Raw genomic sequence first — 15721 nt, forward strand, 5'->3', positions numbered from 1 at the left:
ACGTTATTAATTATATTCCTCAAACTGTCTTTCATGTCCCTGTGGCAATATTGTAGTTGCATGTTTATGCTATCTAATCCCTTCCCTTTCTCCTTCATCCCCTCTCCCTCCCAACTAGCAGCCATCCGTTGTTCCTCTATATCTCTGAGACCACTTCTGTTTATTTTCCTCGTTCATTCAGTTTTTTAGATTCCACATATAAGTGAGATCATATGGTATTTGTCTTTCTCCGACCGACTTATTTCATTTAACGTAATAGTCTCTAGGTCCATCCATATCGCTGCAAATGGTACGATTTCATTCTTCTTTATAGCTGAGTAGTACTCCATTGTATAAATGTACCACAGTTTCTTAATCCAGTCGTCTACTGATGGGCATTTCGGTTGTTTTCAAGTCTTCGCTATTGTAAATAGCATACAGCAGTGATTCTTTTTTTTTATTTTTTTTATTGGGGAATTGGGGGAGGGGAACAGCGCTGGGGAATCGGAGGAAGGGGAACAGACAAGTTGCTGTTGTTTTGTTCTCCAGTCTAGTTGTGGAGGACGTTGCTTCACTGGCCCAAGCTGGCACCATCATTGTGCTCTTCCCGGGCGAGGCAGATCAGTCACCGGTTTCTGGACGGCCGCTCACGGTGGTTGCTGGCCGCTCACGCTGGCTGCTGGCTACACACAGTAGCCCATGGTAACCCACTGCAGCAGGGGACTGCAGCCCACGCCGTCGCTGGCAACTCACGGCAGCTCAGCTCCAGGTCGAGCTATTGTTCAGCATCTTAGCTGTGGAGGGCAGTGTCACTGGCCCTCATATGTGGGATCTGAACCTGGGACCTCTGGCGTACCAGGCCAGTTCTTAACCAACACGCCACTCGGCCGGCCCTACAGCAGTGATTCTTAACTGGGGGTGATGTTGCCTCTCAGGGGACATCCGACAATGTCTAAAGACATTTTTGGTTGTCACAACTTGAGGGGGTTGTTTGCTACTGGCATCGAGTGGGTGGGAGTCAGGGATGTCACTCAGCACCCTACAAGGCAGAGAAAGCCCAAGTGTCATAATGCCGAGGGTGAGGAACTCATCTGCAGATTCCCTCTGCATCCCTTTTCTTTTCCTTCCACTCTCCCTGTTGGAGAGCTGGACTGTGTGGCCTGGGGCGTGACCCCCAGCCTGAGTGTCACTGACTTCGCTCTCCTGGCACAGTTCAGCATGGCTCTGTCCTCTGGACCCCACCCGGAGCCAGTGTCAGACTCAGGTTCTGTCCCTTTGGTGGCCTTTATTGAACATGTGCCACCCCTACCCCAGCACTGTTTGCAGTCAGCCATTTTCAGGGGTCATCATTCCGCAGCTCCTTCTCGAGCACCATTCTGGGCAGTGGTGGGCCCTTTGGCTGTGTTTTTCTTTTTTAAAGTCTTTAAATTTTGTTGCACGGGCCCATGGGACTCATGGGCCTTCCTTTTTATTATCTACAAAGCACAGACTGTGAACTTCACAGCGAAACTATGTGTTCTTTACAAAGGCAAATTTTGCTGAAAAAATTGTTTTTACACGCATGAGGGGTGAGGGTGATTTTCAAAGGAATTTTACAAGGGCGAAACAAAAAACAAGAAGTTGATCTAAGGATTCATGGTTGCAATTGACCTCGAGACACAAGACAGAAGAAAAACAATAGATGGATCTGAGAAAGGAAAGATGTCTCATGTGGGGATGAGTTTGATGCAGAAAAAAGTCGGAGAGCTGTCTGAAAGACACTTATGTGGTTCAGAGGAGGGCCTCATTCTTCACAGCTTTGAAAGGATGCCTTTGAAAGAGACCCATAAGCGCTGCTTGACTTGATTTGGGGGCTTCTGGCCATTGGGGGCATTACGTTGCCAGGTGTCTCCCGATGGGGATTGCAGGTAACAGCAACCGGTCTCTGGTAGAATGAAAAATAGGAGTTGAGGACGTGAGGAAGTGAAGGACATGTTGGTACCTTGGCCCTGAGTCCTTGGGAGGAGGCATGAAGAAGCTAAAGTAGACCCAGCTCCTAAGAGTTACAGGTTCAGAACCAGAGAAGTCAGAAAATGACATTGATTGTTTCTCCCTTGACGCAGAGTACGAATGTTGCCTGCTCAGAGGCAAACGCATTTCAAAGTTTTTCCTGACTCAGTGAAAGAGATCTTGAAAAAGGGTTAGCCAGCTTGGAATAGTCAACGGGAATCACTTCTTCAGGACCCGGGCTTGCTACCTGAAACGTGTAAAATGGCGTGGGTTGTCTGTTTATTTCATTTTAGAGGACACTGAAGTATTCGTAGAGGGCTTTCCTAGGTTTGGTGGTAACCCTGTTTCTCTCATGCTACTTTCCCCTAAGGTTTTACGTTTTTCAGTTGCCACTTCTCCTGGGTGGGTGGCTGGGATTTAGGAGGGCCCCACCGTAGAACCAACTTCGTGACGTTTGAGAGCCAGGCCACCCAATAAAATAGGCCCACTAGCGAAATGTGGCTAAATTTAACTGAATTAAAATGAAATAAAATTAAACATTTGCTTTTCAGTTGCGCTCACCACATTTAGACAATGCACATGCAGAACATTTCAATCGTTCCAAAAGTTCTGTTGGGCAGCACTGCTCTAGAGCACTTTCATTGTTCTAGAGCATTTCATTTCCTGGTTAAAGATAGCTCTGCAGTCAGACAGACCTGGACTTGAGTTTTGTATCTGTTGTCTGACCTTGGACAGGTTGTTGTCTAGGTCTTCTCAGCCTGTTTCTTCATCTATAATGAAGAAATTGTAAGGGAGTCAGTCTTGAAGTTTTTTTCTCAACTTTGAACTGATATCCTCTCTTTTGATAAAAATAAAAATCCCATTCCTCTTCTTTACTTTGAGTTTTATTATTTTCCCTTAAATATAAAATATAACAATGAGTGTTTTTTCAACCTCTGTATCCACTGGGGAGTCCCTGGAATAGAGGAAGCAGTGGCTTGGGAAAGCTGAGCATAACAAAGAGGCTGTTATTATAGGTACATCTGAGTGAAAAGAGGAGAAAGGAAGGGGTAGATGTGTTGACTGCGCTGAGAGTGTATCCTGTCTATGGGTGACCAAGAATGGGGAATGTGTCAACTCCTTCCTGGCTTCTCCTCCCTGGGGAATAGGGAACGGAGTGCTTTCAGTGTAAGCAGAATAGACAAGCTGTGTGTGGAGAGGAAGTGGAGTCAGCATGGTGAAGGAACTGAGGGAGGGAACCTCAGTCTGGGTTCATCTTCCTGGCTTTGAGCATTGAGTGTCTTATTCGACTCATAGTAGGAATCTAGTCAGACTAACTTCAACCACAGGAGGACAGTTTATTGGGAGCAAATAGTGCTTTCTCTTGGAACTTGTATCAGCTAGCTTTTGCTGTGTAACAGACCACCCTGAAGTGTAATGGCTTTATACAACTGTCATTTATTTCACTCATGATTCTGTGGGTTAGCTGGGCAGGGCTGGATGCACCCGGTGACCACAGACACAGGCTCACAGGCTTGGCTGTCTCCCAGGTCTGGGGTCAGCTGGTGGGATGGCTGGTGGTTGGATGAAGTCACATGGCCTCACTCCTGGGCTGACAGTTGGGATACTTTGGTTTTTCTCCCTGTGGCCACTCATCCTGCAGTAGGCTAGCTTGAACTTGGGTCACATGATGGTTTCGAGGTTCCAAGAGCAGCAAGAAATCAATTGTTAGTGCACAAGTGCTTTTCTCTGTGTGCGTCAGGTGTTCCAGTGTCCCACTGGTCAAAGCATGTCACGTTGCTAAGGCAAGCTTGAAGGAAGAGGGAGGATATAGACTTCCTTGCTGATTGGCAGGGAAGAATTTGAGGCCATTTTTGCCATCTACCACAGAACCCCAGGGTGGGAAACACAATGGGACTCAGGAAACATTTTAACCAAGAGCTTGATCAAATATCCAGGACTGTGTATGGTGTAACCAAGAACCTGAAATGACTTTCCTGAGTAGTTATTTAATTTCCTGAATTCCAGTTACTGAGTAATCAATTCCTTTCCCTATGACTCTTGATGTTTTCTTTATCATTTATTAAATTCAACCAAAAACCATGGTCTGCTTCTGGGATATCAATTCTATTTCATTCATCTGTGTCTGTTTTCCCTGTACCATACTGAGTTAGTTATTATAGATTTAGAACATATTGTATTACACTTTTGCAAAGTGTTTATTTTTCTTGCTGAACTTAATCTTCATATCTGCCTCTTCTAGCACATATAAAACCCATTGAGATTTTGATGAAAAAATTGTATTAAATCTGTAAATTAATTTGAGAAATTAATACCTTAATATTTTTCCTTTCCACACACAGTGTATGTGATCAGTTTCTCCATTTGTTCAAATCTTTTCATATTATGCTTTTAAAAATAATTATTCCATCTATTTCCTCTTAATGGTGATTCCTGATTCCTGTATCACATAGTGTTTATTTTTAGTTGTTGCTACTGTGAACAAGCATGTTTAACCTGAATCCAGATCCCTTGGTGAAACTGATTAGTAGGATAAAAATTATTTTAATCACTGTGTGCAATTTTATTTTCTACATTTTGGTCATTAAAAAAAAATCCTCTCTAAAAGTTGTACCTCTCATTTCAGTTTTAAATCTTATTCTAATTGATGAGGGCTTCAAGACTCGTATTAAATATTTAACAATGGGATTACCTGACATCTATGTTTAATAGATTTCCTAATATAAAATCATCCTTGCTTTCCTGTGGTAAACCCTACTTGGGTGTGATGAATTATCCTCTCGGCATAATGTTGAATTTGATTTGCTAGGTTTGCTTTGCTTTGTTTTTTTGGATTTTTGCCCTCTGTGTTCATGAGTGAAATTGTGCTGTGTTTTCGGTCTGTTTGATTTTGCAATCTCTTCATCAGGTTTTACTATCTGATAATCTATCTACGTAAAGTGAACGCACCCGGTGACCACAGACACAGGCTCTCAGGCTTGGCTCTCTCCCAGGTCTGGGGTCAGCTGGTGGGATGGCTGGTGGTTGGGTGAGGTCACATGGCCTCATTCCGGGGCTCACTCCTAGGCAAGTTTTCATTTTAAATGTTTTAGAATTATGGCATCAACACTTCCTTGAAAAACTGATTATTTGTTGGGAGAATCATATGGTATTCTAACCTTTTGGGGAAGTAATTCTTTGATAACTGAAAATTTCATACTAGGTTGACAGCTTAAAATGTTTGTAACCTCTGGTAAAATCTTTAAAAGTCAGCTTTTATGATTTGTATTGTCTTAGCTACCACTGAGATTTTCAGGATTAATAACATGCTCTTAGGTTTGCTATAATCTTGTTGGTATATTCTCTTTACGTTTATTTAGATTTGTCAGTCTTGCTTATTTTTTTCAGAAAAGCAGATCTTGGGTTTATTTATCAATGATTTTCCTCCCCACAGTTCTGTTATAATTTTAATTCTTTCCATTTTTAGATTATGAGCCATGTTCTCACCCCCCGCTCTCCTGCCCTGTGTGAAATGTTTAGACTCGCCAAACACCTAAATCCTTTGGGGAATAAATTGGGGAATGAATGAAAGAATTTAATAACATTCTTTTAATACAATGAAAGCTTGTGAGGTCACGAATTCACCCCTGAACACGGCTTTGGTTGCCCTCATGGGTTTTGGGTCTGTAACATTCTTCATTGTTTTCAAAAGAGTTTGTAAAGATGATTTTGATTTGTTATTTTTGATAGTCATTATCATGAAAGCTGCTATTGAGTGCTTTTTCAATCACTTTATATAAATTATCTCATTTAATCTTCATAGCCACCCTAGGAATTATCCTTGTTTAACAGTCTGTTTTAACAGTAGATGAAACCAAGCTCCAAGAGAGGCTAAGTGACTTGCCCCAAGGTCACACAGATAATGGGGGCTGGGGTAGGACTGGAATTTAGACCATGGTCTGTTTTGATTCTAAACCATGTGCCTTTTGACTACGCTACATTGCCTCTCCAGTTGAGTGAGTTTTAATCACTAGTTGTTAGGGTTTAAAAAAAAATTAACTGTTCATTTTAATGGGTTGTCTCAATCTCCAAGTTGATGGGGTTTAAAAAAAAATTAACTTGTTGTGACCTGTAGAGTTTCTGCATTTTATAAGTGCTTGTGGCTTCTCGATAGCTGAGTGACTGTTCGATCGGCTTCTGTACGTGTTACATGGAAGCTGGAAGAGTCAGTGAATTTTGAGTCAGAGCTCTGAATTTGCAGTTCCACAAGGAAAGCTTCCCTTGGGACCACATGCATGTGGAGTGTGAAAATAAAGGCTTAACTTTGCTGGCAAATATCTCTGCCCCATCAGAGTTAGGAATTGTTTCTGGAGAGTTCTTACTCTACTCTTGCTCTGTTATCCCAGCTGCCTTGCCTCCTAAGACAGCTGGAACTGATTTTTCCAAACGCATTTTCTCTCTCTTTCCTTCATCATGTGGTATGGTTTTGTGATGCTGGCTCAAAAGAGGGAGGGCCCAGCCTGGAGGGACTTGACCTGTGGGCTGACCTACCTTTTGGCCCTTGGCTCTATTTTGGGGTCTTGCTCGCAGCATGAAGATGCTACGGACCAGTGTGACTGGTTGTGAAGGTAACGTGGTCAAACCTTCCCTTAGACTGGGCTGTGATTCGTCTTTGTTTTTATGGGACTGTATTACAGTAGGAGTTTTCGTTTGAAATCTAATAAAGGTTTGAATCTGGAGTCTGTGTTCCTTATACTTTTTTATTATTGATCGTGACTCAGAGTGGTGTTATGTGGGGGAAATGGGTTTGGCAATAGTGCTGACAAACCTCATTTTCTCTGTTTTGGCTGCAGCTGGAGACTGAGGCAGGTTGCTGATCCTCAAGGGGTCCTCCCTTGGATTTCTTTTTTTTTACTTTTTCATTTTTTGTAGATGCAAACAAAGCTTCTGAGATACATAACGTGCAAATGTTTTCAGTACTACAATTTTACGTCATAAATTTTGTCTTATTTAACATAGATAGGTTAAATTCCTTTTAAGATTTTTATTAAAATGTAACTAACACAATATTATATTAGTTTCAGGTATACACCATAGTTGCTCAACATTTATATACCTAAGTAAGTGATCACCATGGTAAGTCCAGCACTTATCTGGCACTGTACCACGCTATCACAATAGTATTGACTATATTCCCCATGCTGTACATTACCTGGAAATATGAACCTCTTATTCCCCTTCACCTTTCCCCCCTTTTTAAAATTTTCAATTACAGTTGACATTCAACATTATTTTATATTAATTTCAGGTGTATAGCATAGTGGTTAGACATTTATATAATTTAAGAAGTGATCCCCCTGACTAGTCTAGTACCTACCTGGCATGATACACAGTTATTACCATGTTATTGACTATATTCCCTACGCTTTACTTTACATCACTGTGATTATTTTGTAACTACCAATTTGTACTTCTTAATGCCTTCACCTTTTTCACCCTGCCCCCAAACCTCTCCCATCTATCACCCCAATAAATCTATTATCCATCAGACACCATACATAGTTATTACAATGTTATTGACTATATTCCTTATGCTATACCCTACAACCCATAACTACTTTGTAACAACCAATTTGTACTTCTTAATCCCTTCCCTTTTTCACACCCCCCAACCCCCTCCCGTCTGGCAACCATCAAAATGTTCTCTGTATCTGTGAGTTTGTTTCTGTTTTGTTTGTTTATTTTGTCCTTTAGATTCCACATATAAGAAAAATCACATTGTATCTGTCTTTGTCTAACATACTTCACTCAGCCACAATTCCCTCCAGGTCCATCCATGCTGCCGCAGATGGCAAGAACCCATTCCCTTCCATGGCTGAGCAATATTCTATTATATATATGTACCGCCTCCTCTTTATCCACTCTTCCATTGATGGACACCAAGGCTGCCTCCATATCTTGGCCATTGTAAACATATGTAGTGAACATATGGATGTGTATGTCCCCTCAAAGTATTCTTTTGGGTTTCTTTGGATAAATAGTCTGAAGAGGGATTACTGGGCCCTTCTTTGTCTCTTGTTATAGCCTTTGTTTTAAAGTCTATTTTGTCTGGTGTAAGTATTGCTATCCCAGCTTTTTAAAATTTTATTTTCATTTTTCATGAAATATCTTTTTCTCATTCTTTTGCTTTCAGTCTGTGTGTTTCTTTTGAGCTAAAGTGAGCTTCTTGTAAAATTTTTTTTTAAAGATTTTATTGGGGAATTTGGGGAGGGAACAACATTGGGGAATTGGGGAAGGGGAACAGACAAGTTGCTGTCCTTTTGTTCTTCAGTCTAGTTGTGGAGGATGTTGCTCCACTGGCCCATGTTGGTATTGTGATCATTGTGCTCTTCCCGGCTCTGGCAGATCAGTCGCCAGCCATTGGATGGCCGCTCACTGCGGCTCACCGCAGCCCAGCTCCAGCTCGAGCTGTTGTTCACCATCTTAGCTGTAGAGGGCGCAGTGTCACTGACCCATGTGGGATCCGAACTGGCAGCTCTGCTGCTCAGAGCTCGCGCTCTCAAGCTAACTCTTAACCAATGAGCCACTCGGCCGGCCCCTTGTAAAATTTTTTAAAAAATTAAATATTGAACACAGAAAGAAGAACTAAATGGAGAAGGACGATTTGTTTTCTAAAGTCTTTAACAATGAAAAAATTGTTAACTTTTTTTTTTTTACATCGGTAGGGAATAAAAGTCACCATTTTTCCACATCTTTCCCCCACATTAAAAATGTCAGACTTCTTAGTTTGGGTCAGAGTGGAGGGTGTGGAAGTGTATGTCACTGTGGCCTTAATATGCAATTTCTTGATCACTAACAAAGTTAATCATCTTTTAATATGCTTATTGATCATTCACGTTGTCTCTTGTATGTTTTTCTTTTTTAAACATAATGAGTGTAGGCAGGGTTTCTCAACCTCAACACTACTGATTTTGGGCTAAACAATTCTTTGTCATGAGCTGTCCTGTGCATTGTAGGGTGTGGAGCAACATCCCTGGCCTCCACCCTCCAGATGCCAGCAGCACCCCCTTAAGTCGTGACAACGAAAACTGCTTCCAGCCTTCATTGCCCAAAGTCCCTTGGTTGAGAACTACTGTTCTGGGTGAACATACTCATTACGTTCACCAGTCCAAAAATAGCACTTAGCGAATTCCCTGTCCAGTCCCAGCGCCTATCACTGCCTGCCCCCCAAATTAACCACTGTCCTGACTTTTATAGTGATTATCACCTTACGTTTCTGTATAGTTTTATGACCCAAAGCTGCATCCTGAGACACATAATTTAATTTGCCCATTTTAAAAACATTTATTACATCTTTAAAAACATGCATATTCTTTATTTCATGAGTTATTCATGTTTATTTCAGAAAAATCTAGATAAAAGGAAACGTATCAGGTCACCCAAAATCTACCCCCCAGAGCCTTCCTTGAGTTCTTAATTTTGATATGAAATCTTCCATAATTATCCCTGCAAACATATATGTGTCTGTTGGAATCCTATTATGCATTAAAGAAAATCATGAGGTTATATGATGCCAAATGATACCTAGGTTGCAATCTACTTTTTTCCCTTAGATCTACAAAGACTCTTTCCATGTAAATATGGGTCTATATCACACTTTTAATTCCTATACTGATGGACATTTTGAGGTTGTTTCTAATTTATCGTGGGCATGAAAGAATGCTGTGACAAAAATTTAGATACTTTCTTTTTGTTTACTTTTCTGATAGTTTTCAACTTCTGTTTTCCCCAGATTTACTGAGATATAATTTACAAACAATGAAATACACACATTTGAAGAGTATGGTTTGAAGTTTTGACAAAAGTATACACTTGTGTAACTACCACCCCAGTCAAGATATAAATACTTTCCATCACCCCTGAAAAGTCCCCCCCGCCCACACCAGTGCCTCCAACCCAGGCAAACTTGGCTTGTTCTAACCACACCCCCTATCTGCTGCCCTGCCTTGCATAGATGCTCCCCATCACTCACCTGGACACCCCCATCCATTCTCCGCCTTTCTTCCCGCCCTTCCCCTGTGCACTGCTCATCACGTTGGTCCCTCCTCACAGGTGTTCAGGGGCCCTCATTTTCTTCTGGATGGAATGAGACCTGAATACAAAATCTGCCTCATTTTGGCAGCTCTCGATTCCTGGGTGCTCACTCTATGCCAACACTATTCTCAGGGCTTTATGTACATTGATACATTTCACCTTCTGGACCACCCGTGGAAGTAGGTGCTACTGTTATTCCCATTCTCCAGATGGAGAAACAGAGCACAGAGGAACTAAAGAGCTCTCCCAGGATCACACAGTCGGTATGTGGACTCTTCTTACTTCTATGTTCTCCTGGTGCTAACACTTCTGAGATCTCAGGAGAGTACGTAAGTAGCCGAATATCCACGAGCCAGTTTCCCCATTTGTAGAATGGAATGGCGGCACCTCCATAAGCCTGTTGGCAAGGTCAGTTGGTAATGTGGGTGGTACCCAGCATTTAGTTTCTAGCCCCTTGGCTCCTGACTTGAAGCATTTCATCATCTGTAAGCTCCGTGCCCCACCAGTCCCCACTCGGTTCCAGCGCCAAACTCCATTAGACTGTCTCCGAGTGTTTCTGCTTTTTGCATCAATTTCCCCCTAAATTTCATCTTCAGGGGCAATTCTGAGCAGTCATTCCCTTCAGCCAATTTGAGCTGGGGACTGGCTTGACTCTCCTCTGCAGCTCCTCCCCCCAAAGCCCAGTTTGAGGCTGGGCTTTCCATGGGCACCCGTGAATGTTGGAATAAACTGGCAACTGAACCTTTTCCCGTTCAGGACACTGATTGAGGTAGGTCAGACCTTGATTCTGCGTATTTATCTCTGAGATGGTAACGATGGGTTAACTTTATTTCCTCTTGTTTTATAAGACTGCTCTCCTGTGATTATTGGTGCTTTTGGGATATGAAGGATTTTATAGGATTTGAAGTCAGAAAGGAAAAACACAGCCACAGGATTCAAAACTCTGATATGTATTTGATCCTTACTGTGTGCTCATAAACAGTCTAATCCTCATGACAACCCTCTGAGGAAAAAGATTTTATTTTCCCATTTTATAGATGAGGAAACTGAGGCACAGAGAGGGTAGCCTGCCCAAAGTCACAGCTTCTGGAACCACTCCACGTGGTGTATCTACCACGTGTGACTCCTGGTGGCAACATTTACCCCCCATGAGGCCCAGTGAGCACCTCCCTCGGTGTCCCCATCTGGACCATGCCACTGCCTCCCTGCCAGCCTGGCAGGGTTGTTGCTGGAATCAGTCACGATGCAGAGCATGAAGCTGTTTTGTCAGCTCTGTGAAATCCTGTACAAAGGCAGGCAGAGCCTCAGCAGGGCTCCTGTCCTCCCACCTTACATTGTTTCCTTTTCACTAGAAGAAGGTAGGGTTTGCGTAACCTCTCTCTGAGGTGGAGGTAATGGGATCTGAGAGTGGGTATCCTGGACTCTGGAATTCCGCGGTGAGCTGAAGCGTGCCCTGTGGCGTGTTAGGTGCCAGGAGATTTGGTTCCTGGTGAGAGCCTGCTTCCTGGCCTGTGAATGGGCCACCTTGTCACTGGGCCTCATATGACCTTTCCTTGGTGCCTGCTCCTGGAGAAAGATCTCTCTGTCTTCCTATGAGGGTACTTATCCCATCATGAAAGTCCCACCCTCAAGACCCCATGTAAACATACTTACCTCCCAAAGGCCTCATCTCCAAGTGCTCTCACATTGGGGGAATCCCCCTTATGGGCTTCAACACATGACATTTGAGGGGACACAAACATTCAACTCATAACATTGTAGGTGACAGTCTCATTTGGAGAATGGCTTGATGCCCAAGTACCAAGGAAGCAACATGGAAGCAACCCAAATGTCCATGGATGGATGAATAGGTAAGCACAACATGGTCCATCCAGACAGTGGAATATTATTCAGTGTTAACAAGGAAAGAAATTCTGACACCAGCTGCAATGTGGATGAACACCTGAGGACATGATGCTCAGTGAAAAAAACCAGACACAAAAGGACAAATATTGTGTGACTGCACTCATAGGAGGTCCCTAGAGGAGTCAGAGTCATGGAGAAGGAAGTAGATGGTGGTGCCAGGGGCTGGGGGAGGGGAGGGGAGGGGAGAGAGTGTTTAATGGGGACAGAGTTTCAGTTTAGGAAGAAGGGAAAGTTCTGGAGATGGACGGTGGTGATGGTCGCACAACAACAATGTGAATGTACTTAATGTCACTGAAGTGGACACTTAAAATGGTTAAGATGGTAGATTTTATGTTCCGTGTATGTGTATTTTACCACAGTTTAGAAAAACGTACCCATTTGAAGTGTGCATTGGGTGAGTTTTGACGTAAGTGCTGCACACCCGTGTAACCACCAGCACAGTCAGGCCAGAGAACACTCCGTCACTCTCCAAAGCTCTCTCTCCCACGCTCACCCCAGGCAATCACTTTTCTAGCTTTGCCTCTCCAGAGCTTCATGTGAATGGAATCAGCCAGCAAGCCCTTTTTCATGTCTGGCTTCTTTTGTTCAGCATCGTGTTCTGAGATTCTTGTATTATTGCATTTATCAATAGTGTATTCCTTTTTAAAATTGTTGAGGAGTATTTATTGTTGTGGACATACAGTATTTTGGATTCACCTGTTGAAGGACACTTGGGTTGTGTTCAGTGTTTGGCTGTTATGCAGAAACCTGCTGTGAACGTTTGTGTATGAGCCTTTGCGAGGACACACGCTGTCATTTCCCTTGGATACACATGTAGCAATGATACGGATGTTTGAGAACCCGCCGGACTGTTTTTCTAAGTGGTGGTACATTGCACCACATTGCACTTCCCCAGCAGTGTGTGAGTTCCAGCTGCTCCCATCTAATAAGCACCTGGTACTGTCCATCTTTTTAATATGAGCCATTCTAGTAGGTGAGATTTGGTCTTTCACTGTGCTCTAATTTGCATTTGTTTGATGACTAGTGATGTTGCACATCTTTGACATGTGTGTTGGGACCTGTATATGTTTTGTGGAGTGAATATTAAAATCCTTCACTTGTTTTTCTTTTTCTTTTGGCATTTTTGTCTCATTGTTTGTACATTTTGGTATCAAGAATGCTGTCAGAGAGGTATTGTATTTTCTCCCATTTAGTGGCTTAACTCTTTCATTTTTCTTACCTGTCTTTTGAAGAGCAGCCAGTTTTTAACAGGGTGAGGCTATTAATTTAATTAGCTTCAAGTTGTAGCTCTGAGAATCTTCCAGAAGCTCTAGCCCCAGACACATAGACATTTGCAGAATTTTATTCTTTTTTTGTTTATTGATAGACTTTATTTTTCAGACCAGTTTGAGGTTTACGGAAATATGAGCAGAAAATAAAAAATATTTCCAGATAGTTCCTCATTCTTCCTAACAGTTTCCCGTTATTAGTGTGGTAATTAAAAATTTCAGGGCCGGCCAAGTGGCTCAGTTGGTTAAGAAAGAGCTCACTCAAGAGTGCGAGCTCTTTTTTTTAGCTGAGCCATCCTGCCACCTGTTGGCAGCTCAGCTGCAGCTCAGCTCAGGCCAGGAATCAAACAGGCGATCCTGTCGCACTCTTGAGCGAGCTCTTAACCAAGGGAGTGTGAGCTCTGAGCAACAGGGTCGCCTGTTTGATTCCCGGCCCAAGCTGAGCTGCCGCTGAGCTGCCAACAGGTGGCAGGATGGCTCAGCTAAAAAAAAAAAAATCGTAGTGTGGTTTGTTATAATTGAGGAGCCAATATTGATATAATATTATTAACTAAAGCCCACCGTTGACATTAGGTTTCACTCATTGTGTTGTACATTCCTTGTTCACTCATTGGGTTTTGACAAATGGATGATGACACCTGCCCATCACCACAGTGCTGGACCTTCCCTGTGCTCCATCTACTCATCCCACAATGTCATTGTGTTTTTTTGTGGAGACATAATTGACATATAAGGTTATATTTGTTTCAGGTGTACATATTTCAAATATACAGCACAGTATTATTAACTACAGTCACCAAGCTGCACTTGACATCCCAGGACTTATTTATTTTATAATTGGAAGTTTGGACCTTTTGACCCCCTTCATCCATTTTGCCCACCTCACCCCCCACCTCTGGCAACCACCAATCTGTGCTCTGTATCTATGAGCTCAGTGGGTTTGTTTTTTTATTTTTTAGATTCCACATATAAGTGAGATCACATGGTATTTGTCCTTCTCCGTCTGTTTTATGTCACTGGGCACAATACCCTCTAGGTCCATCCATGTTGTCACAAATGGCAGGGTTTCCTTTTTCATGGCGGAGTAACATTCCATTACTTATGTCTATATAGCTACACATATATGTCTATATATACATCACACTTTTTTAATCCATTCATCCATCCATGGACACTTGGGTTGTCTCTGTGTCTTGGCTACTGTGAATAATGCTGCAGTGAACATGGGGGTGCAGATATCTCTTCGTTTCCTTTGGATAAGTACCCAGAAGCGGGATTGCTGGGTCATATGGTAGCTCTATTAATTTTTTGAGAGACCTCCCAGAATTTTATTCTTTAGCACAGTAGAAATTCTCTTTCATGTGTGAGAATTTGGAGCAGAGATTTTAGGATGGTTTTTTTTATCTGTAAGTCCAAGGAACCAAAATTGAAGAAGTTCAACACTGTCTTTGAAGAGAGGGAAACATCGTGGTGGAACGACCTTCTCAGGGTCTTTCAAGGGTGTTTTGAAAAGCTGGTGGTTGAACCTTGCCTTGTTTTTAGACCGTTGACTGGGTTTAAAGTTCAGCCAGTGAGGGCTGAGGCAGTTCGGGCCAGTTGATCAAAAGGGATGATCTGACTGGCTGTGTTCTCATGAACATCTGTGAAAAAGCAGTTTCCAGGAATACTTTAAAGAAAGGAACAAAAGAAACCCAAACCCTGTTTTCATGATTTGAACATGTGAAAGTGAGTATTTTGAAATGTTATCCTTAGGTCCTGAGACACTGGATTGTCAATGTTCTCACTCTTGTTTCCTCCTGACTATATTGCACTGTGAAACATGACCTTAGGACTGCGCATAGAACATTCGTACGGTTTAGCAAGTAATTGTAAAGAGAGCCGGCCTCGAGTTGTGTTGGAACATTTCGGGCTCGCTAAAGTTTCCCTACATGTTCCTTTTTAGTCAGAACTCTCTTCCTCTCCCCAGAGGTAATGGTATTTTTAAGTGACCACCAAAACTACATTTTAAACAACTAAATGTTGACCCACACACAGTGCTGCATCTGTTTTGAATAGATCATAATATTGTATTCACTGTAAGAAACGTTGCAGCCCAATCCGGTGAATTTTACTAAGTTTGTTCTTTTTTTATATCAGGGACTTGGGTCTCCACAACGGTCCCATGTGGACAGTGACTTCATATCACATTTCAAACACAAAGTGTGTACACATGTTAAAAGGGTACATTGTACTAAGTCCCAGGGAAATCCAGGGCAAAGATAAAAAGTAGTAATTAAAGGGGCTGATGCATCAGGGATCTAGGCTATATTTTTAAAGGTTGTTCAGAGGTTTTCATCAACAGTGCTGTGTCCACAAACATCAAATTACCCAAATTAAAGATTAAAAGCAAAACAACTAGGCAGCCACGTTCCAGGAAACGCTCTGGCGTCGTGATTAAGGGCTCAGATGGGTTTAGATCTCAACCTGCTGTTAGTTGACAAAAACTCTGGGCAGGTTTTTTTTTTTTT

The 15721-nt window shown here is 42.4% G+C and overlaps 1 protein-coding gene across 1 annotated transcript in view; it reads left to right on the forward strand.

Moving 5' to 3' along the window:
- The window catches only part of INSR (insulin receptor), a gene marked incomplete at its 3' end in the record, with an annotated part of 122899 nt that overhangs the window by 24390 nt on the left and 82788 nt on the right, over positions 1-15721 (forward strand). The gene's annotated exons all lie outside the window — the stretch shown is intronic.

Source organism: Hipposideros armiger, unplaced genomic scaffold (assembly GCF_001890085.2).
Source record: "Hipposideros armiger isolate ML-2016 unplaced genomic scaffold, ASM189008v1 scaffold_502, whole genome shotgun sequence".
NCBI classification, from domain to species: domain Eukaryota; kingdom Metazoa; phylum Chordata; class Mammalia; order Chiroptera; family Hipposideridae; genus Hipposideros; species Hipposideros armiger.